The 23,100-nt window shown below is 44.4% G+C and overlaps 1 pseudogene; it reads left to right on the top strand.

The window, feature by feature from the left end:
• Window positions 1-23,100, top strand: part of LOC139568286 (GTPase IMAP family member 8-like) — a 33,788-nt pseudogene that overhangs the window by 5,425 nt on the left and 5,263 nt on the right.

Raw genomic sequence — 23,100 nt, 5'->3', positions numbered from 1 at the left:
ATCATTTATCTTGTTTTATTGAATAGAAACCAGAGGGTCTAGGACAAGGTAGTGCAGCACAGGTCCAGGTCTATGATATTTACCTAAGAGAGTTCAAGGGTTAAGTAGCCTATATGGCAGGGATCATCAGCTAGATTCAGCCACGGTCCGATGGTTTTTTTCTGGAGGGGATGGTCGAGGGGCCGGAACATAATTACAAATCATTTGTAGACTGGAAATTGACTGCAAGAAGCCCAAACAGATGTTTGACTAAAACATAATAATTTCAAAACTTGCTTACATTTGTGTATGATCACGTCTCTCTATTATGCGTGGGAATATTTAGGAAAAGATTTCTTAAATAAAAATGTATTGGAGCCGATTTCCTCGTGTTGTTTCAGTCTTAATGTTTTGCTCATACAAATTGGTGGGCCAAATTAAACCACCTGCAGGCCAAATTCAGCCTGTGGGCCGCGAGTTGGGTAACCCTGCTATATATCTTATTGAAGTGGGCAAACCTTGAGTCATCACACCTTATAGCAGGTTGTTCACATTGCTTTAAAGTGAAATAGCTGAGAAGAAATTCCAATTTAGTTTATGTGGACTTAGTTTTTGTAATGAGGTCATTGTCTGTTTCTGATTGTTTTTGATTGGCCGACTGTAGCAGCAATGGAACGAGCAAGAGGAGGGACTCTGAAGATTCTGTTCCTGTTGACACTCTGTCTGCTAACCTTCACTTGTCACTGTGAAGGTACAGAACACACACTCACGTACACACATGCGTGCACGTACACACACCAGGGCAATGCACAGACCTTTCAGGGGCAGGTGCTCAAAATTAAAACCAAATGCCTCTGTAGTTTACATTTTAATCATAGGCCTATTTCTTTCTGCAACAACACACTCAGTTCAGTGCCTCATAAGGACATGATTGACACGGGGAAAAGAGGGCGGGCTATCAGCTGATCATTGATGTTGATGATTGATGTTAATCTGCTGGTTAGCTTTATTTATTTTACTGATTGTAATTTACCTCTGTCTTTTCTTCCTCTCTCTCTGCTCCTATCAGCCAATCAGACTGAAGTATTGTCTTCCTCTCTCTCTCTCTCTCTGCTCCTTTCAGCCAATCAAACTGAAAAAGGATGATGATGTAGGCTAAATCAAGTGTTAAATATATGTTATGATGCTGTAGCTGTACTGTTGATATTTAAACTAGGTAGCTAGCTACACACACTCCATCGGTGACCGCATCTCTCAAGCCATTCATGTTTGGATACTGGCCATGCGCAAACTCCTTACAGGGCAGACTGGGAAAGAAGCCTAACCAACAAACTGGGTGGGGGGTGGTGAACTTGACAACTTGGGTTCTGAACAACAATGGCAGAAACATTTATCTTGTCTGTTTTCACAGATTCAGGGCATCCCTCTGAACTGAGGATTGTTCTGGTGGGGAAGACTGGATCAGGGAAGAGTGCAACAGGAAACACCATCCTGGGCAGAAAGTCGTTTAGAGAAGACCTCTCCCCTGAGTCTGTCACTGATCACTGTAAGAAACAGAGAGGAGTGGTGGATGGGAGGAAGATTGATGTCATCGACAAACCCGGGGCTCTATGGCACAACAATGTCTGAAGAAGAGATGGAAAGTGAAATAGAAAAGGCCATCTACATGTCAGTCCCAGGACCCCATGTGTTCCTGCTGGTGATCAGACTGGGGAGGTTCACAGAGGAGGAGCAGAACACTGTGAAGTGGATCCAGGAGAACTTTGGAGAAGAAGCCTCAAAGTACACCATCGTTCTGTTCACCGGTGGAGACCAGCTGGAGGACAAATCAATGGTGGACTTTCTAATGGATAGTGAGGAGCTTATGAAACTCGTCAAGGTCTTTAAGGGCAGAAATCATGTCTTCAATAATAAAAAGAAGAATGACAACACTCAGGTCACAGAGCTGCTGAAGAAGATAGATGAGATGGTGAAGAAGAATGGAGGAAAACACTACACCAATGAGATGTACCAGGAGGTCCAGAGGAAGATCAAAGAAGAGGAGAAGAGGAAGAAACAGGAAGAGAAGGAGAGAGAGGAGGAGAGGAAGAAACAGGAGAAGGAGAAGAGAGAACAGCAAGAGAGGGAGAAACTGGAGGGGGAGATCAGGAAACGTGAAGAGAAGGTGAGAGAGGAGGAGAGGAAGAAACAGGAGGAGAAGGAGAGAGAGGAGGAGGACATCAGAAAACGGGCAGAGAAGGTGAGAGAGGAGGAGAGGAAGAGACAGAAGGAGAAGGAGAGAGAGGAGGAGGAGATCAGAAAACGGGCAGAGAAGGTGAGAGAGGAGGAGAGGAAGAGACAGGAGGAGAAGGAGAGAGAGGAGGAGATCAGAAAACGGGCAGAGAAGGTGAGAGAGGAGGAGAAGAAGAAACAGGAGGAGGAGATCAGAAAACGGGCAGAGAAGGTGAAAAAGGAAAGGAAGAGACAGAAGGAGATCAGGAAGAAGGAAGAGGAGAGATGGAAAAAGTTCAAGGACATATCAGGAAAGATTGTTGGACTGGTAGCAACTGGTGTCACAGCCATTGTATCAGGACCAGCAGCTCTTGCAGTTGGAGGTGCTGTACTTGCAAAAGAGGTAGTTGAATATGTATTTGATTATTTCACAATTTTCAAATTAAGCAAATATGAGGAAGAGGTGGCAGTGTGAAGTACCACTCTCTTCCTCATCTTAATGTCAAGTAGTAGCAGAAGATTAATACTGTACAATGACAACCATCAGGGATTGTTCAACACTTTATAATATGATCAGTTATTTAACATGTTTATTACGACACTACCTCCCTGGTCTGTGTTCTCCCTCTCGCCTTTCTCTACTCTTCCTCCCTGGTCTGTGTTCTCCCTCTACCCTCCCTCCCTGGTCTGTGTTCTCCCTCTACCCTCTCTCTACCCCCCCCAGTCTGTGTTCTCCCTGTACCCTCCCTTTACCCTCCCTCCCTGGTCTGTGTTCTCCCTGTACCCACCCTCTACCCTCCCTCCTTGGTCTGTGTTCTCCCTGTACCCACCCTCTACCCTCCCTCCCTGGTCTGTGTTCTCCCTCTACCCTCCCTCCCTGGTCTGTGTTCTCCCTCCACCCCCCCTCCCAGGTCTGTGTTCTCCCTCTACCCTCCCTCCCTGGTCTGTGTTCTCCCTCTATCCTCCCTCCCTGGTCTGTGTTCTCCCTCCACCCTCCCTCCCTGGTCTGTGTTCTCCCTCCCTGGTCTGTGTTCTCCCTCTTCACTCCCTCCCTGGTCTGTGTTCTCCCTCTACCCTCCGTCTACCCTCCCTCCCTGGTCTGTGTTCTCCCTCTACCCTCCCTCTACCCTCCCTCTCTGGTCTGTGTTCTCTCTCTACCCTCCCTCCCTGGTCTGTGTTCTCCCTCCACCCTCCCTCCCTGGTCTGTGTTCTCCCTCTACCCTCCCTTCCTGGTCTGTGTTCTCCCTCTACCCTCCCTTCCTGGTCTATGTTCTCCCTCTGTTCTTCCTCCCTGGTCTGTTCTCCCTCTAGTGTCAGACTTAGGGTAAAACACCACATGATTAACACAGTGAGTAATGTTGTAATATACTGTACTGTACCTCATTACTGTATTTCTACTGTACCTCATTACTGTAATTCTACTGTACCTCATTACTGTATTTCCACTGTACGTCATTACTGTATGTCTACTGTACTTCGTTACTGTATTTCTACTGTACTTCCTAATCCAGGGGAAGGGACTGTCAGACAATTATTACTGAAATAATTACAATAGAGGAGCTAATAGAGGGATTTTTATTGTATAATTACATTTATGTATGTTTATTCCACTCATGGGTATTTGAAAATTTGTCTCAGCAGTTTGTGCATTAAATTGAAAGATAATCGATAATAGTAAAAGATAATAGTCTGCTGCCTCAGTTTGTATGATGGCTATTTGTGTAACGGCATTCGTCTTCCTCCTCGTCTGAGGAGGAGAAGTTAGAAGGATCGGAGGACCAATGCGCAGCGTGGTAATTGTTCATCTTATTTAATGAAAGTGAACACTACAAAGTACAAAACAACAAAGTAAAAACCGAAACAGTCCTATCTGCTGCAGACACACAAAGACAGAAAACAACCACCCACCCAAAACACAATAGAACACAGGCTACCTAAATATGGTTCCCAATCAGAGACAATGACTAACACCTGCCTCTGATTGAGAACCATATCAGGCCAAACGAGAAACCCCACATAGAAACAGAAAACATAGATCATACCCACCCAGCTCACGCCCTGACCACACTAAAACAAAGAAAATACAAAAGAACTATGGTCAGTACGTGACAATTTGCATATACTCCAGAATGTTATGAAGAGGGATCAGATGAATTGCAATTAATTGCAAAGTCATTCTTTGCCATGCAAATGAACTGAATCCCCCAAAAACATTTCCACTGCATTTCAGCCCTGCCACAAAAGGACCAGCTGACATCATGTCAGTGATTCTCTCGTTAACACAGGTGTGAGTGTTGACGAGGACAAGGCTGGAGATCACTCTGTCATGCTGATTGAATTCGAATAACAAATTGGAATCTTCAAAAGGAGGGTGGTGCTTGGAATCATTGTTCTTCCTCTGTCACCCATGGTTACCTGTAAGGAAACACGTGCCGTCATCATTGCTTTGCACAAGAAGGGCCTCACAGGCAATTATATTGCTGCCAGTAAGATTGCACCTTAATCAACCATTTATTGGATCATCAAGAACTTCAAGGAGAGCGGTTCAATTGTTGTGAAGAAGGCTTCAGGGCGCCCAAGAAAGTCCAGCAAGCGCCAGGATCGTCTCCTAAAGATGATTCAGCTGCGGGATCGGGGCACCACCAGTACAGAGCTTGCTCAGGAATGGCAGCAGGCAGGTGTGAGTTCATCTGCACACACAGTGAGGCAAAGACTTTTGGAGGATGGCCTGGTGTCAAGAAGGGCAGCAAAGAAGCCACTTCTCTCCAGGAAAAACATCAGGGACAGACTGATATTCTGAAAAATGTACAGGGATTGGACTGCTGAGGACTGGGGTAAAGTCATTTTCTCTGATGAATCCCCTTTCCGATTGTTTGGGGCATTTGGAAAAAAGCTTGTCCGGAGAAGACAAGGTGAGCGCTACCATCAGTCCTGTGTCATGCCAACAGTAAAGCATCCTGAGACCATTGCTTCTCAGCCAAGGGAGTGGGCTCACAATTTTGCCTAAGAACACAGCCATGAATAAAGAATGGTACCAACACATCCTCCAAGAGCAACTTCTCCCAACCATCCAGGAACAGTTTGGTGACGAACAATGTCTTTTCCAGCATGATGGAGCACCTTGCCATAAGGCAAAATAACTAAGTGGCTCGGTGAACAAAACATCAATATTTTGGGTCCATGGCCAGGAAACTCCCCAGACCTTAATCCCATTGAGAACTTGTGGTCAATCCTCAAGAGGCGGTTGGACAAACAAAAACCCACATTCTGACAAACTACAAGCATTGATTATGCAAGAATGGGCTGCCATCAGTCAGGATGTGGCCCAGAAGTTAATTGACAGCATGCCAGGGCGTATTACAGAGGTCTTGAAAAGAAGGGTCAACACTGCAAATATTGATTCTTTGCATCAACTTCCTGTAAATGTAAATAAAAGCCTTTAATTGATTCTTTGCATCAACTTCATGTAAATGTAAATAAAAGCCTTTAACACTTATGAAATGCTTGTAATTATACTTCAGTATTCCGTAGTAACATCTGACAAAAATATCTAAAGACACTGAAGCAGCAGACTTTGTGAAAATGTATATTTGTGTCAATCTCTAAATTTTTGACCACGACTGTACAGTGCCTTACAAAAGTATTCATACCCCCTTGGATTTCTTTAAATTTTATTGTGTTACAAATAATACATATATATATATATATATATATCAATATATATATGTCAACAACCTACAAAATAATACTCTAATGTCAAAGTGGTATAAAAATGTTAAAGATGAATACAAATTAAATAACACAAATATAGTCATGACATGTCACGCCCTGGCCATAGAGAGGCTTTTATTCTCTATGTTGGTTAGGTGTGACTAGGGTGGGCATTCTAGTTTCTTTATTTCTATGTTTTCTGTTTCTATGTTTTGGCCGGGTATGGTTCTCAATCAGGGACAGCTGTCTATCGTTGTCTCTGATTGGGAATCATACTTAGGCAGCCTGTTTTTCCACCTTAGTTGTGGGTAGTTGTCTGTGTTAGTGGCCTGTATAGCCCTAGTCAGCTTCACGGTCGTTTTTGTTGTTTCTTGGTTTTGTTGGCGACATTCATAATAAAAAGAAATGTACGCTCACCACGCTGCACCTTGGTCCGGTCATTTCCCTGACGACGTTCGTGACATTACATAAGTAATCAGCTCCAATAAAGACATCAGAAATAAAGAACATCTCAATAAAGAAAGAGTTAATAAAGAAAAACCCTTGAAAGGAAAGGGGGATACCTAGTCAGTTGTACAACTGAATGCATTCAACTGAAATGTGTCTTCCGCATTTAACCCAACCCCTCTGAATCAACCCGGAAGGTTGCTGGATCGAATCTCAGAGCTGACAAGGTAAAAACCTTTCATTCTTCCTCTGAACAAAACACTTTCCCCGAATGAGTATGTGTGAGTACACAGAGAGTGTTTATCTGGCCAATATGGCAGTGTATTATGTCTGTTGTCTGTAAACAGTGTGTTATATGTGAAAATGTGACCGTATTATAAAATGTATTTTAATGTTTAAGGACTCTTGGAAGATTAGTCTGAATGAGGACTAAAAGAGATCCTAATAAAATATGTGTGTGGTAGAGCCCAGAGGTCTGTGATGGTGTGTTCATTCCTCTGTCATAAACACAGACTGACCAGACTGTCTCACTGGAGCACAGCTCAGCACAGAGGAGTGGGAGGAGAGCAGCACTCAGCTGGGCTGGGTACTATGTCTCACACACACACACTCACTCACTCATTCACTCACTCACTCACTCACTCACTCACTCACTCACTCACTCACTCTTCTGTCACTCACTCACTCTTCTGTCACCTATTGAATTCCCGAAAACATCAGTAGCGATATCATTAGGTTTGGCAGCAGGATCCATTTCACTGGACACTGACTTCTGATAGGGAGGGGAAAGCAACTAATGATTCAGATGAAGAATCTACATTTTTTTGAAAATCTCTACAAATTTAACAGTAGTGTAAACTTCTCTGTCACTTCAGATTCAGATCAACTTTATTATCCCACCAGGGGGAAATTCATGTGGTCACATGCTTAAAAAGACAGTACATAAAACATGATAACACAGAAACGACACAAAATAATTAATTCAAAGTGCTATAGCTAAAGTCTCTTTCCCCTTGTCCGGGGGATGAGTATGTCCTGTAAAATCTTTTCAAGTTTTAGGAGGATGAGTTTTCTGCTTGATCTATATACCAATTATCCTTCTCGCCGTCTTAATCAAGCACTGAAACTTGATTTGGTCTTGCACTCGCATGTTTCCGAACACACATATGAGACCAAAGGACAGTACTCTGCAGGACAGATTTATAGAACAGATCAGACTAAAGGACAGTACACTGCAGGACAGATTCATAGAACATTTGGAAGATATGGCGGTTGACATTTAAATGGTTCAGTTTGCGTAAAAAAAAACATTATTTGTTGCAATTACTTTATCTTTGCAAAGGCATAGTCATTTCGATTCCCAGGTACTTATATGTGGCCACTCTATCCACTGAATCCCCATTGATCTTCGAAGGGGGTAGTAGAGTTTTGTTTCCTTCTGAAATCATTTTCCATCTCTTTTGTTTTCTTAATGTTTATTTCAAGAAAGTTATTTACACATCACTGGATGAATTTTGCCGCTTCTCTGTCAAAACCTTGAAGTGAGGCTTGGTCTGGGTGGAGGAAACCCACAACAGCAGTGTCATCTGAATATTTAAAACTCTTATGGGCTGAGTCAGGGGCTTGTCTACAGAGTGTACAGTATCGGTGAAAGTACCCAACCTTGAGGGGCTCCCGTATTCACAGTTCTAGGTGTAAAGATTGCGGAGTTAAACTTCACTTGTTGAGTACGGTTCACAAGGAAACTATTAATCCACTTGATCAGTAGAGAGTTGACATCCAAATTCACCAGTTTATCCACCAGTAGGTGGGGTTGGATGGTGTTAAACACGTTACTTAAGTCAATGAATACAATTTTCACTAGGCTACTTGCCTTTTCTAAATGTTGGTAGATATTGTTCAGCATGACCAGTAACGCATCCTCAACACTCATGGAGGCACAGTAGGCCAATTGGTTTGAGTCTAATTGGGATGAGAGACCAGAGAGAATATGTTTTTGAAATATTATTTTTTCAAAACATTTCATAAGTACAGATGTCAAGTGTACAGGTTGGTGGATTTACAGGGCGTAAATCGTTATTTTCTTTTCGACTGTTGTTTTTAGGTATTGGGACAATCAGCGACTTCTTCCATAAGTCTGGAATTATCCCACGGTTCAGTGACAGCTGGAACAGCTTCTGGAATGGTAAAGCGAGCTGGTCTGCACATGCCTGAAGTGCCTTGCTGCTGACGCCGTCTGGACCATATGATTTTCGTGGGTTGACACGTGGATAGTATTGCTTGACGTCATTCACAGAGATCTGTATATCAACAGCTGGTAAGCTGTCTATACTTTCCACGCCACCTACCGCAGCGATGTAAAATCACACGTCAAACCTACAATAGAAACTGTTCAAATCATTTGCAAAAGCAAGGTCATTTTTGACGGTCATGCAATGTCTCTTTGATTTGTAGCCTGTGATGGTTTGTAGCCCTTGCCAGGCTTTCCTACCGTCCTTGAAGAGGTTTTCTAATTTGTCTTTGTATGCTGCCTTAATTTTGCTTTTAATTTGTCTCTGAATATTTTTCCTTTCCTCTTTACTGCCACCAGGTTTAAACACTATTTTTTTCTGTTTGAGGAGCTCTTTTAATTCCTGAGTTACTCACGGTTTATTATTGGGGAAGATCTTAACTTTATTTTTTGGAATAATGAGATCTTCACAGAAACTAACGTACTCAGAGACGATATCTGCTGCCTCTTCCAGGTCATCGGCTCTGTCCATCAGGGCCGCCTAGTCAGTGGACTCAAAACAGACCTGGAGGGCTTCAGGAGTCCAGCTTTTAATCTCCACCTTTTTAGCCTTCTCTTGTGGCAGACGTGCTTTGTAGACTGGGATGAGCTTAACCATGTTATGATCCCAACCCCCAAGATTGGGTAGTGTCTTAGAAAATACACCTGGGGTGTAACCATTACAGAGGTCCAGACACTTGTTTAGGTCACTGTCTTTTGTTTTAACACACAATTATTTCTGAAGGAAAAATATACAAATATATGCAAGCTATTGTGAGGAGTTTGTAATAAATACTTTTTAACAACTGAAATCATCATTATTCTTTGACTGTTTTCCCCTATTTGGTCTGATGGGTCCTTCGATTGGTGACCTTGAACACAACACTAGATGAGAAGGCCAGTGTTTCTCAACCTTTTTCAGTTACTGTACCACCAAGTATATTCTGCTCAGCCCGGATTACCTCTGAAGTAAACCATCATTAAATTTTACCGGTAAATAATGAGTCTTCTCGCGTACCCCCTTTAGAAAGGCCAAGTACCCCCTTTAGAAAGGCCAAGTACCCCCTTTAGAAAGGCCAAGTACCCTTAGGGGTCCATCAGCCCTCGTTGAGAATCACTGGTGTAGGTCTACTGTAGGGACAGAGTCCTGGTTGATATCCACTGGTGTAGGTCTACTGTAGGGACAGAGTCCTGGTTGATATCCACTGGTGTAGGTCTACTGTAGGGACAGAGTCCTGGTTGATATCCACTGGTGTAGGTGTACTGTAGGGACAGAGTCCTGGTTGATATCCACTGGTGTAGGTCTACTGTAGGAACAGAGTCCTGGTTGATATCCACTGGTGGAGGTCTACTGCAAGGGGCAAGGGTAGAGACAGGTAGAGTCTGATTTAACCTAACACAGCTAAAATAGAGTAAAATAGATGCCTGTGCGGGGTCCCAAAAAGTTTCTTTCAGACCCTGCTGAGGGTGTCTTCTTGTGGAAGAATGGTGTCACATCTCTCTAATAGACAGACACTTGTAGAATCTATGCCAAGGCACATTGAAGCAGTTTTGGCGTCTTGTGGTGGCCCAACGTCCTATTAAGACTCATTATGTTGGTGTTTCCTTTATTTTGTCAGTTTCCTGTAAGGTCCAGCTAATAGCTTCACCTCTCAGCAGGCGACAACAATTAACAGATTTGTGCAACTACACTAACAGTGACTATTCAACTTAACTACCTTACTAACTAAATGATTTACAACAATTACATTAGAAGACCTAGGCCACTAATACCCTGAGTGCCAGTCTGTTTGTGCTATCTTTACAGCTACTTGTCACTCATTGGCATGGCTTGATAGTGATCAATGGAGTTGGAAAGGGCACAAACAGATCTGGGACCAGGGTAGACAACTACATCGTTACATTTTAAAATGCTGTAAAAAATAAATAAAAAATAAATAAATAAATCATATACCTTTTCCCCTAAAGGTGTCAGACACATTTCATTTTACTCAGAGATTTGGTATACCTTCTGACTCTGGGCAGACAGCCAAAGTTAATTTGTAAGGAGGAGGTTGATATGCAGCGACACCCAATCAGAATTCATCCTCTGCCTGTCCTGAATTTAAATATTTTTGCCTAGCAACACTCGCCCATTGGCTAGAAATGACTAGTTACGAGGAAAACGAAACCTAACTGAATATAGGCTCTCACAGTCACAACAGGGGACAACAATCAACAGATCAGTACAACCACACTAAAAGTGAGTATTCAACTTAACTACCTCACTAATTAAATGTACAACAATCTACAGTTTTTTTAACAGCTATAGCACAACATCAAGTAAATATTTAATTGATACCAGGTCTGTTGACCTTCATGCATAAATAACCATGTTTAGAATGTAATTTGATCTTGATACATGTTATGGGAACATTATGTTGACCTGGGAAGGGAATTGTTGATAATTCGTTTTACTTGAGACAGGAGATCAAGTGGAGACATAGGACGAGGTGGATAATTGTATAATAAGGCCGTTTTATTCAAGTGTAAAGATATTAGGCAAAGCGTGCAGCACGGCTCTTTCTGTCTGATTTGTATGAAATCGTCCGGAAGAGAGAGCGCTCTACACAGTACATACAGATTATATAGACAACTAGCAAAGTAGGTTGATCTGAAGTCTGGCCTTCCGATTGGTCGATCTGGGTCGTGGGTAATCCTGTTCGGCCTGATGTCGACGTTCCATTGGTTCCTGAGATTGTTCTTTGTCTGGAGCTCCAACCCTGAGTTGTGTGTGTCTGAGTGATTGTCATGGGGGAGGGGAGTTGTGGGTGTCGTGCATGTGTCCAATGAGTCCAGCATATGTCCAATATAAAAGGGAGTGTGTATATTGTGTCAACCATAGCTAATGTTGAGAAGTTGTTAAAACAAGTTACCAATATCTAATACAATTCCTTACAAAACCCCCTCTTCACGTCTCACAAGAGACGTGACATAAAAGTAAAAAACAAAAACTATGGGATGAAATTTATCAGAGGACAAATTTTGTAATTCCCCCTCTACACATCACACAAGAGACATGACATAAAAGTAAAAAAAAACAAAGCTATGGGATAAAATTTGTCAGAGGACAAATTTTTGATTCCCTCTCTTCACGTCTCACAAGAGACGTGACATAAAAGTATCTAAAAAGACAAAGCTAAGGGATAAAATTTGTCAGAAGACAAATTTTTTAATTCCCTCTCTTCACGTCTCACAAGAGACGTGACATAAAAGTATCTTAGTCCTCAAATAGATAGACAGGTCCAGCTTCCCCATCCTCAAGCAATGGGAACATTTGGGCCCTTTCCTGATTAGGGTCTATGGCTGCAGTTATAACACGGCTAGCAAGCGTGCGCGCACATGGAATGCAACAGCATCCACAAAGTACAAGAATGGCCGCAAAAACAGAAATTGATACTAGGATGGAGGAAACCAGCGTCTTATATTTACCAAAAGCATCCATCCATGAGTCCCACATAGTAGTGTCCACTCCAGAATGCTGTTTCATCTTACCATTAAGGGTACGAAGTCCCTCCAATGCTACAGTCAGACTCCCATCCGTAGCTGTGTTATTGGGAATGAAAGTACAACACTGTTCACCAAACATTTGCACAGACCCCCCCCCGTTCAGCCAATAACATATCAACCGCGATTCTATTTTGAAATGCCATCAGGGACGTAGCTGCCAATTGTCCATGGACTGCCTCGAAGCCTTGTTGAGTCCAATTGCCCAGTTTCTGGACATTAAAATGAATGTAGTTAATTCTGTCCACATTTTTATTAACTGTTCACCACCAACAGACAGAAGATTCAAACCCAGCTTTCACTTGGTCCACCAGTTTATATTCATCTGGCACCCCCTAGGGACACCAATAGCATCAATGTAAGTTGAGTCGTAAATGAGCAAGGACCAAAAAGGAGACCACTCCAATAACTACTCCTGGAGTGGCCAACCACACATTAGTAAACCAAAAAACGAGAATATGTTAAACCCTCCGGTCCATCCCTCTATACAACCTGTACCAGGTGGGCTCGTCGCCACCCGGGAACTTCAAACCTTCACCACAGGGAGGACAAACATCACTTTTTATTCATTCAACAACATCATCTACAGCAAACCAAGGGTCCTCCTCTGTCAGTCCACTCTCCTGCGGAAGCTCGTTTTCGTATCTGCCTCTCCAACTGGAGCATCAAGCAGCGGCATCATACCAGAGGCCCCTTACACATCTGTAACAAACTTCTTCAAACAAGGTACGATACAGGCTACACAGAAATGAAAAACAACAACTAGTGTCAGAAATCCAGTAATCATCATTGCAGTGTACTTACCAAAACAACCACCCAGCCAGGGGAACAGTCCACTCTCCTCCACACCTGCAAGACCCTTCATCTCCACTGATAACCTTGCCAACCCACTCAGAGCTTTTGAAATGCTCCCATCCGGACTAGTATTGTTAGGAACAAACGTGCAACACTGTTACACCTCCCTTGTTGGCCAGACTTATGTCCAGTGTTAGTCTATTGTGTCTACTGGTTTGTGAGGTAGCATCCAATTGTTCAGCCATCCCTGTAAGTCCTGTGTGGGTGTGTTTGACAAATCATCATTAATTATAGTAGATATAATTGATCCAGACCTTTTGTTTTAGCATCAACAATAGCTGGGCCAATGATGGGCATCAGATGCCACAGGCCATCATTCCTGGTTAATGTCTGGAATTCGTGGGGGACCCCTATTGGGACCCCCAACAGGTTGGTGTGCATGTTATCTGTACCCTCGGACCAAGGAGCGTCACGTTTCTGCCGTCTCCTGGGTTGGTCCCAAGCCTCTGTGTCCTGTGTAGCTCCCAGAAGTTGATTAGCTATAATAATAGGCAATGGTGGTATCAGACTGGCCAAAGCACATGAGCAACGACAATTTCCTTTCAAAAATAGGGTCAACCGCCTGGCAGGTCCACACATCCACCATACATCAGCAACACCTCTAGTTAATAGTGGTATTAGTGATGCAGGTAGTAGCAGGGAGCCTTCCATAGTCTATACCTCTACCTGTACCAGTGATACAGCTGTTATGTCCCCCATATGCCTTAACTCCCCACGGTACCTTCTGGGGAGGGACCACTGGGAACACAAGACTCAGAGTCTTACACAGGGTTGAATTTGGCTTGAACTTTTCCAATATGCACATCCAACCTTCCCCATTACTTAGGACAAATGGGTGAGCAGCCAGAATAGGTCTGGCATGTCCACATACGACACAGTCCTTTCTATTAAGTGTTTTGTAGGCCAACCACATATTCTCCCTTTCCTCATAACCAGTTTCAGTCCCCAAATGTTCACTATCTGAGATGTCTTTTATATTTATTATCTGTACCAGATTGGAGAGCTTAGGTGATGGCGTGGGACTTGGTCTTGAAGTGGTGGAGGAGACCGGCTGAACCCTGGTCCGTTGGAACTGGTGGTGGTTCTGGCAGCACCGCGATGGTAACATCCCCATCGTATCCTGATCATACAGCTCAGGACTACAAGCAGTCCTGTAAAACCCCACCCTCTCCCAGAGAACACATCATCAGCCAGAGATCAAGCAACACTTTCACTTCTATGAACGTACACAGGGTTGAGAGGTCAGGGTCAGGGAATCTTCATTAAGGAGTTGATCCCCGAGCTCTATTAGCAACGGTTCTTCTCCTTAACTCTGTGATCATTCGGCAGTGTCAGTGTGTCTCACCCTCCAAGTGCGATATGCCCCCAGGTCGAGTGATTCACCTTCTCCCTTGATTCACCTGCAATGTATAAACTCTTGGACATACAGGTTTGGTTAACAAACAGTTCCTCATTTGTTCTTTCTGATTATATATTTAACTTCTATGCCTAATTTTTTAGCTATAAATGTTTAATTTTAAATAAGTTTATTATCCAATGGGCCCCATCCTTTCCCAGTCCACAATGTACCCTCCTTCGTTTGATACCTGGCTCTGGCCAGGTATCAACCTTACCTACTCTAAATAATAACCTTGTACATCATATTATAGGAACGTCCCTTCTATTCCCCGCATATCCAATTCTCCCCTGGGCGCACATCCATATCTATTCTTTTCCAATTCTCTGTCAAGTGACCTATCTACTTTGAAATGTATCTGTGCTGCTTATATATGTTAACCCATTTCCCTCCTATCTTATTTCACAGCCCACCTTGCTCATTTCCTGGTCCACCCTCCCCACTCTGCTCTCAAACCTTCAAGGTCTCAACAGTGCGGGGTAGACCCATCTGTCTGCCTTTTTCTATGTGTTCCTTTACAATATTAACTAAGTGTCTCACTGTTTTGACTTTATCTGCATGGATTTAAAAATAACAACAGGTCTTATAGTGTCAATCTTTAAAGTCCTAACATAACCTTAATTAACCTATCTTTATCTTCTAATGGCCAATACAAATGCTTACCTTATGGTCAAGAGTTATAAACTCTATTATAATCAATTTACCTCAAAACTAGTATCCCAAATGACACAATCTCATTATTCTCACCACATTTCCCCGCGAGTGATCAAGTCGCCGGAAAATGCAATGGAAACAGAAAACAGGTCAAAATGTTACACCTACATTCGTGTTCCATATCTAAACATACCAAAAGAACCCTTTATCTTCTCAAAGTCCCTTGCCTAAATAAAACTCAGAAAGTAAAACTCCTATTCCCATATGAGTGTATTCTTTTAAGATATCTTATCTCTGGGTACACGGAAACCCTTAACCTTAATGTTTACTCCAAAAAACAAAATTATGTCACCAGCATTCAACCAGTCGGCTGGGAGACCATTGGGTGCTGCAATACTGCCATCTTCTGTCCATTCTCTGCACAGCTCTCCACCCACTCTTATTCAACCTTCTCAATTTGAGCCATTTTAGTTTCTTATTTTAACTATTGTTTTCTAAATTTTTTAATTAATTTTTTTTAAATTTTTTAATCTATTATTACCTAGTTAGACTAGAGTGTCCGTGACATACATCCATGGGGATCCGGTTATAGTTATTCTATTAACCATGTGAAAGTGCCCAGGGACACCCCAAATATCAGTAGGAATATCACAAATAAGGGGCCAGATATCCCTAGCCTTGCCCAGGGAGGGAGAAATATCCCTCTAACTGGGCGAGGTTCCTTTATCAGGGGAGGCGGAGTTTGATTCCGCATCACCTGAGTCAGGAATGTCTTCCTTTGGAATCGAATTTAAGCTGTTTAAATCAGCTCTGACTTCTGTCAGTGTTCTAGAAGGGATTGGGGCTGGAGTGCAATGTGTGAGGTGGTGCCAAGGTGCGCCTGATTTACCTTTGACCTGGACTGAGTGTGAAGTAACCTCCCCCACTTCGTACAGTCCAGTCCACCTGGGTTCTAGCCACTTTCTCTTGTGGACATTAACCCCACCCAGTCACCAATTTTTTACCTTCCTTGTGCCAGATCTCCCTTCTGCTTCCCCGTTGGACCTTGTGAATCTGTGTGGAGAGAGCTGCAGAAAGTTCCGTCAATTATCAAACATTACAATTTGTTGTACATCAAGGGCGGGCATATGACCTCCCTTCCTTGGTGAACCCAGCATGACTCCTCCAGCCATTGTCTCATGAGGAGAGAGATGGGTGCCTGCACCTGGAGAGGCTATCATGGCCAGCAACGCCAGGGGCAGGACTTTAACCCAAATCAACTTCAAACCTGCACATACATTTGATTGGCGCGTTCCACGAGACTTATGAGATTGTGGCCTGTACACTAACCCCATCATTAAACAACATCCATTAATCAGTTGACATTTACACATCCGACCCTATTGGTACATGGAGCGTTTGTCATTAAACAATACACATGAGTTCGGTTTGCAGCCACCTAATGACCTATTTTGCATCCTCCCTTGCTGTTGGTATTGCCTCAACCCATTTAGAGAACCTGTCTACCATAACTAACAGGTACCTTTTTCCATTTGTCACATTGTCTTTCCCCATATCTGTGTGTGTTGGTGAGTGGTTCGTTCCCCAGGTCAGGTCTCCGTTTCAGTTCCTGTGCAGCTCTTTCTGCACAGGAGTGGGGTAGACCTTCAGCATTGAGTGCGTCTGCCATGTTTTTGTCAGTGTTGACAAATGTGATGTGTGATTGTGTGCATTTATTCTGGATTTCCGTTTTCCTTTCAGCGCTGAACGTGAATTCTTTGCTCATCAGATATGCTGCAACCCCATGGTGGGTGTGGATTTCCAATGGATGGCACATTATCATGTGGGCTGTTTTTCCAATAGCTTTTGCCACTGCAGCCACATACCTGGAGCATGTGGTTTGTCCTTCTTCAATGTAGTCCAGTTTGGAGGAGTGATACCTCAACACTCTTCTCTCCCCCTCTAGGTTCTGGAAAAGGATGGATGATGTAAATCCTTCTTTTTCAGAAACATCCAGATGGAACTTGTTTTTTTTGTCAGGTGCTGTTAGGGCTACTGCCACTTAGAGATCTGTTTTCAAGAGTGCAAAAGCCTTTGATGCTTCAGTAGTCCAGGTCAATGATGAGTGTAGGTTAGTGGTGAGCAGCTTCAGGGCCATGGGGCATATTCGTCAGCCATGCCCTGAAAAGGGGGAGGTGATTGCTGATTCGGGTCTGGATTGGGGTGATTGTATGCGGGTTGAAGGGCCGCACGTGGTTGATACATCATTGGCCTGACTCCCCCTTGGTCTAGGGGCGTATCCTCGTCCCCTTTTGGCCAGAAACTGGCTTTGGGCCGGGGTTATTGGGTGCGGACACTGTCGCACCATATGCCCAGCTTGTTTACAATTATGACAGCTTCCATAAGATCCAGAGTACCTCTGGAGCTGTCCCCATGTGGGTGAATAGTTTGATTGTGGTAGTGGGTAGTAGGGTTGTAGTGGTGGTTCCGACGAAGGGTATGGCTGAAGCGGGTAGGCATACGGCAGTTGGAATGGCTGCTCCTGGGGTGGGTGTATAGGTGGTCCCTGCTGGGTGAAGATGGGTAGTTGTTGTTGCTGTATCATTCGGGAAACAGTTTTTTTAATGATTTGTGAGATTTCTTGTTGGTCTTCAGCCACCATCTGTTTCTTGGGTTTCTCTCCTTTCTGGGCCTCTTTCAATTGTAGTTTCAAAAGTTGTACCTGTAGGGACTGGATTTGTGTTTCAGCCCCTCCCTTACCCTTATTGTATTGGGTAATGTGGTGATGCACATGGGAGTTGAACTGAGCCTGGGGAATTGCCATTAACCCCACAGTGCCCCTGAGATGGGTTGGGGCCGATGGGGCTGCTGTGGTGGTAGGTGGGGCGTCATTATTGTTGGGCCTGCCCTCTTTGGTGTCAGTTGGTGCTCCAGTGACCACTCCCATCATATCAGGTTTCCGGTAAGGGAGAGCTTTTCTAATTTCCTCAATTGCCCATAATCCTATTTTCATCTCAGCCTCTGCCTTCTCCCTCTGCTTTGTCCCTTCTTTTTTAAATAAGTGACTCTTATTCTTATCAACTTCACATTCTATCCCTTGCTTCACTGCTTCCTCCAATTCTTTCTCCATAATGAGGAGTTGCCCTTTTGATGGGGCGACTCCACTAAGGAAGCCTGCTTGAATCCATCTCAGCCTCACTTCTTCCCAAACTCTTTTAACGGGTTTGTAGTGTAATTTCCCGCCTGCTCTGTCTTTCATTCTCTGATCTAAATATTCGTTGAATTTGTGTTTGGGGACGATAGTCGTGGTCATTTTGTCGTTGAGCTATGTCTGGGTCTATTATTATCTTGGTGCACTTAGCCCATCACTGGCCAAAACTAACAATGTATCTCTGGTGCTGACACAGTCTTATCTCTGGTGTCTGTCTCCCCCTTGTGTACAAAGAATGTTATTGCTTTATGTTTGGCGAATTAATTAAATACTTTCCCAAAGTATTTCGGCAATATCCTTTTGGAACACTCTACTAGTATTATCTAGCGCTTCTATTTTAAATATAATAATAATTTTAGGAACTATTTTCAAACAGTTATTATTCGTTTTCACTTTTTCGATTATTTAAATACTTTGCCAAAACATTTCAGAAATGTCCTTTCGTGACATTATATTAGTATATTCAAGCGTTTCTAGAATAAATATTTAATTAATTCTAGGACTCATTTTTCTCAAAAACTAATTAAAAAACTGAAAACTCAAAAACTAACTTAATTAATTAAATACTTTCCCAAAGTATTTCAAACGTGTCCTTTTAGGACAATATATGGTGTATCCTAGCGCTTCTAGAATAATTATCAAATTAATTCTAACCCTTAAGGATTTACCAACAGCACCAGAGGGAAAAACCAGGTCAATTTATCAGCAGAAAAATAGCTGCTTCACAGCAGCTCCCACCATCTGACTCGGCGGTCACTTAAACACAGCCTCAACCTAGCATATGGCTAAATAGTAGCAATCGGTCTCGTGGAACGTTCAATCACTCACATTAATTTGGAGAGTTTCAGGTTTAATACCATTACTCCTATTTCAAGCTTAGATTTATCACCGATGCTCCTAGTTGAAGAATATTTCGACTAGTCCCAGATTACTAATGCAACTTGAATCCCAATACGCCAAGCTTAGATTTATCACCGATGCTTCTAGTGGGGTGCCATTTCCACTAACCCCAGATTACTAATACGACTTGAACAGGCTACATGTCATGTTTTGTCTTTGATCATGTCTTGTCCCTGTGCTTCCCTCTGCTGGTCTTATTAGGTTCTTTCTCTTTCTCTCTCTCTATCGTTCCGTTCATGCTCCCAGCTGTTTCTCATTCTCCCTACGACCTCATTTACTCTTTCACACCTGTCCCCTATTTTGCCCTCTGATTAGAGTCCCTATTTCTCCCTCTGTTTTCCGCTCCTGTCCTTGTCGGATTCTTGTTTGATGTTTGCAGTTCCTGTGTCTTGTTCCGCCCTGTCGTGTTCTTTTACCTTCTTCAGATGCTGCGTGTGAGCAGGTGTCTATGTCAGCTACGGCCTGTGCCTTCCTGAAGCGACCTGCAGTCTGTGGTCGCGTCTCCAGTCGTTCCTCTCTATTGACGAGAGGATTTCAGTTTCCTGTTTTGGATTTCCATTGATTTATATCCAGGAGTATCATTATTTGTTTTATACTGGAATAAAGACTCTGTTACTATTACGTCGCTTTTGGGTCCTCATTCATCTGCATAACAGAAGAATCCGACCAAGAATGGACCCAGCGACTACGGATTCTCTCAACACTGCCGTCGAGTTCCAGGGAGCTATGCTCGGCAGACACGAGCAGGAATTGTTTGCTGCTCGTCATGCCGTTGAGACCCTGGCCGCTCAGGTCTCCGATCTCTCTGGACAGTTTCAGAGTCTTCGTCTCGTGCCACCAGCTACTTCCTGGTCTTCCGAGTCTCCGGAACCTAGGGTTAATAACCCACCATGTTACTCTGGGCAGCCCACTGAGTGTCGCTCCTTTCTCACCCAGTGTGATATTGTGTTCTCTCTCCAGCCCAACACGTACTCAAGAGAGAGAGCTCGGATCGCTTACGTCATATCACTCCTTACTGGTCGGGCTCGGGAGTGGGGCACAGCTATCTGGGAGGCAAGGGCTGAGTGTTCTAACGATTATCAGAACTTTAAAGAGGAGATGATACGGGTTTTTGATCGTTCAGTTTTTGGGAAGGAGGCTTCCAGGGCCCTGGCTTCCCTATGTCAAGGTGATCGATCCATAACGGATTACTCTATAGAGTTTCGCACTCTTGCTGCCTCCAGTGACTGGAACGAGCCGGCGTTGCTCGCTCGTTTTCTGGAGGGACTTCACGCTGAGGTTAAGGATGAGATTCTCTCCCGGGAGGTTCCTTCCAGCGTGGACTCTTTGATTGCACTCGCCATCCGCATAGAACGACGGATAGATCTTCGTCATCGAGCTCGTGGAAGAGAGCTCGCGTTAACGGTGCTTCCCCTCTCCGCATCTCAACCATCTCCTCCCACCGGCTCAGAGACTGAGCCCATGCAGCTGGGAGGTATTCGCATCTCGACTAAGGAGAGGGAACGGAGAATCACCAACCGCCTTTGCCTCTATTGCGGTTCTGCTGGACATTTTGTCATGTCATGTCCAGTAAAAGCCAGAGCTCATCAGTAAGCGGAGGGCTACTGGTGAGCGCTACTACTCAGGTCTCTCCATCAAGATCCTGTACTACCTTGTCGGTCCATCTACGCTGGACCGGTTCGGCTGCTTCCTGCAGTGCCTTGATAGACTCAGGGGCTGAGGGTTGTTTTATGGACGAAGCATGGGCTCGGAAACATGACATTCCTCTCAGACAGTTAGGGAAGCCCACGCCCATGTTCGCCTTAGATGGTAGTCCTCTCCCCAGTATCAGATGTGAGACACTACCTTTAACCCTCACAGTATCTGGTAACCACAGTGAGACCATTTCCTTTTTGATTTTTCGTTCACCTTTTACACCTGTTGTTTTGGGTCATCCCTGGCTAGTATGTCATAATCCTTCTATTAATTGGTCTAGTAATTCTATTCTATCCTGGAACGTTTCTTGTCATGTGAAGTGTTTAATGTCTGCTATCCCTCCTGTGTCTTCTGTCCCCTCTACTCAGGAGGAACCTGGTGATTTGACAGGAGTGCCGGAGGAATATCATGATCTGCGCACGGTCTTCAGTCGGTCCAGAGCCAGCTCCCTTCCTCCTCACCGGTCGTATGATTGTTGTATTGATCTCCTTCCGGGGACCACTCCCCCTCGGGGTAGACTATACTCTCTGTCGGCTCCCGAACGTAAGGCTCTCGAGGATTATCTGTCTGTTTCTCTCGACGCCGGTACCGTGGTGCCTTCTTCCTCTCCCGCCGGAGCGGGATTTTTCTTTGTTAAGAAGAAGGACGGTACTCTGCGCCCCTGCGTGGATTATCGAGGGCTGAATGACATAACGGTTAAGAATCGTTATCCGCTTCCCCTTATGTCGTCAGCCTTCGAGATTTTGCAGGGAGCCAGGTGCTTTACTAAGTTGGACCTTCGTAACGCTTACCATCTCGTACGCATCAGAGAGGGGGACGAGTGGAAAACGGCGTTTAACACTCCGTTAGGGCATTTTGAATACCGGGTTCTGCCGTTCGGTCTCGCTAATGCTCCAGCTGTCTTTCAGGCATTAGTTAATGATGTACTGAGAGACATGCTGAACATTTTTGTTTTCGTTTACCTTGACGATATCCTGATTTTTTCACCGTCACTCGAGATTCATGTTCAGCACGTTCGACGTGTACTCCAGCGCCTTTTAGAGAATTGTCTCTACGTGAAGGCTGAGAAGTGCGCCTTTCATGTCTCCTCTGTCACTTTTCTCGGTTCTGTTATTTCCGCTGAAGGCATTCAGATGGATCCCGCTAAGGTCCAGGCTGTCAGCGATTGGCCCGTCCCTAAGTCACGTGTCGAGTTGCAGCGTTTTCTCGGTTTCGCTAATTTCTATCGGCGTTTCATTCGTAATTTCGGTCAAGTGGCTGCCCCTCTCACCGCTCTGACTTCTGTCAAGACTTGCTTTAAGTGGTCCGGTTCCGCCCAGGGAGCTTTTGATCTCCTCAAGAAGCGTTTTACATCCGCTCCTATCCTTGTTACTCCTGACGTCACTAAACAATTCATTGTCGAGGTTGACGCTTCAGAGGTGGGCGTGGGAGCCATTCTGTCTCAGCGCTTCCAGTCTGACGATAAGGTCCATCCTTGCGCTTACTTTTCTCATCGCCTGTCGCCATCGGAACGCAACTATGATGTGGGTAACCGCGAACTGCTCGCCATCCGCTTAGCCATAGGCGAATGGCGACAGTGGTTGGAGGGGGCGACCGTCCCTTTTGTCGTTTGGACTGACCATAAGAACCTTGAGTACATCCGTTCGGCCAAACGACTTAATGCACGTCAAGCTCGTTGGGCGTTGTTTTTCGCTCGTTTCGAGTTCGTGATTTCCTATCGTCCGGGAAATAAGAACACCAAGCCTGATGCCTTATCCCGTCTCTTTAGTTCTTCTGTGGCTTCTACCGACCCCGAGGGGATTCTCCCTGAAGGGCGTGTTGTCGGGTTGACTGTCTGGGGAATTGAGAGACAGGTAAAGCAAGCACTCACTCACACTGCGTCGCCGCGCGCTTGTCCTAGTAACCTTCTGTTCGTTCCTGTCTCTACTCGTCTGGCTGTTCTTCAGTGGGCTCACTCTGCCAAGTTAGCTGGCCACCCCGGCGTTCGGGGTACGCTTGCTTCTATTCGCCAGCGGTTTTGGTGGCCTACTCAGGAGCGGGACACGCGTCGTTTCGTGGCTGCTTGTTCGGACTGCGCGCAGACTAAGTCAGGTAACTCTCCTCCTGCCGGTCGTCTCAGACCGCTTCCCATTCCTTCTCGACCATGGTCTCACATCGCCTTAGACTTTATTACCGGTCTGCCTTCGTCTGCGGGGAAGACTGTGATTCTTACGGTTATCGATAGGTTCTCTAAGGCGGCACATTTCA

The sequence above is a fragment of the Salvelinus alpinus genome, chromosome 2, assembly GCF_045679555.1.
Source record: "Salvelinus alpinus chromosome 2, SLU_Salpinus.1, whole genome shotgun sequence".
Lineage (NCBI taxonomy): Eukaryota > Metazoa > Chordata > Actinopteri > Salmoniformes > Salmonidae > Salvelinus > Salvelinus alpinus.
This window is presented reverse-complemented; position numbering and strand designations above follow the sequence as displayed.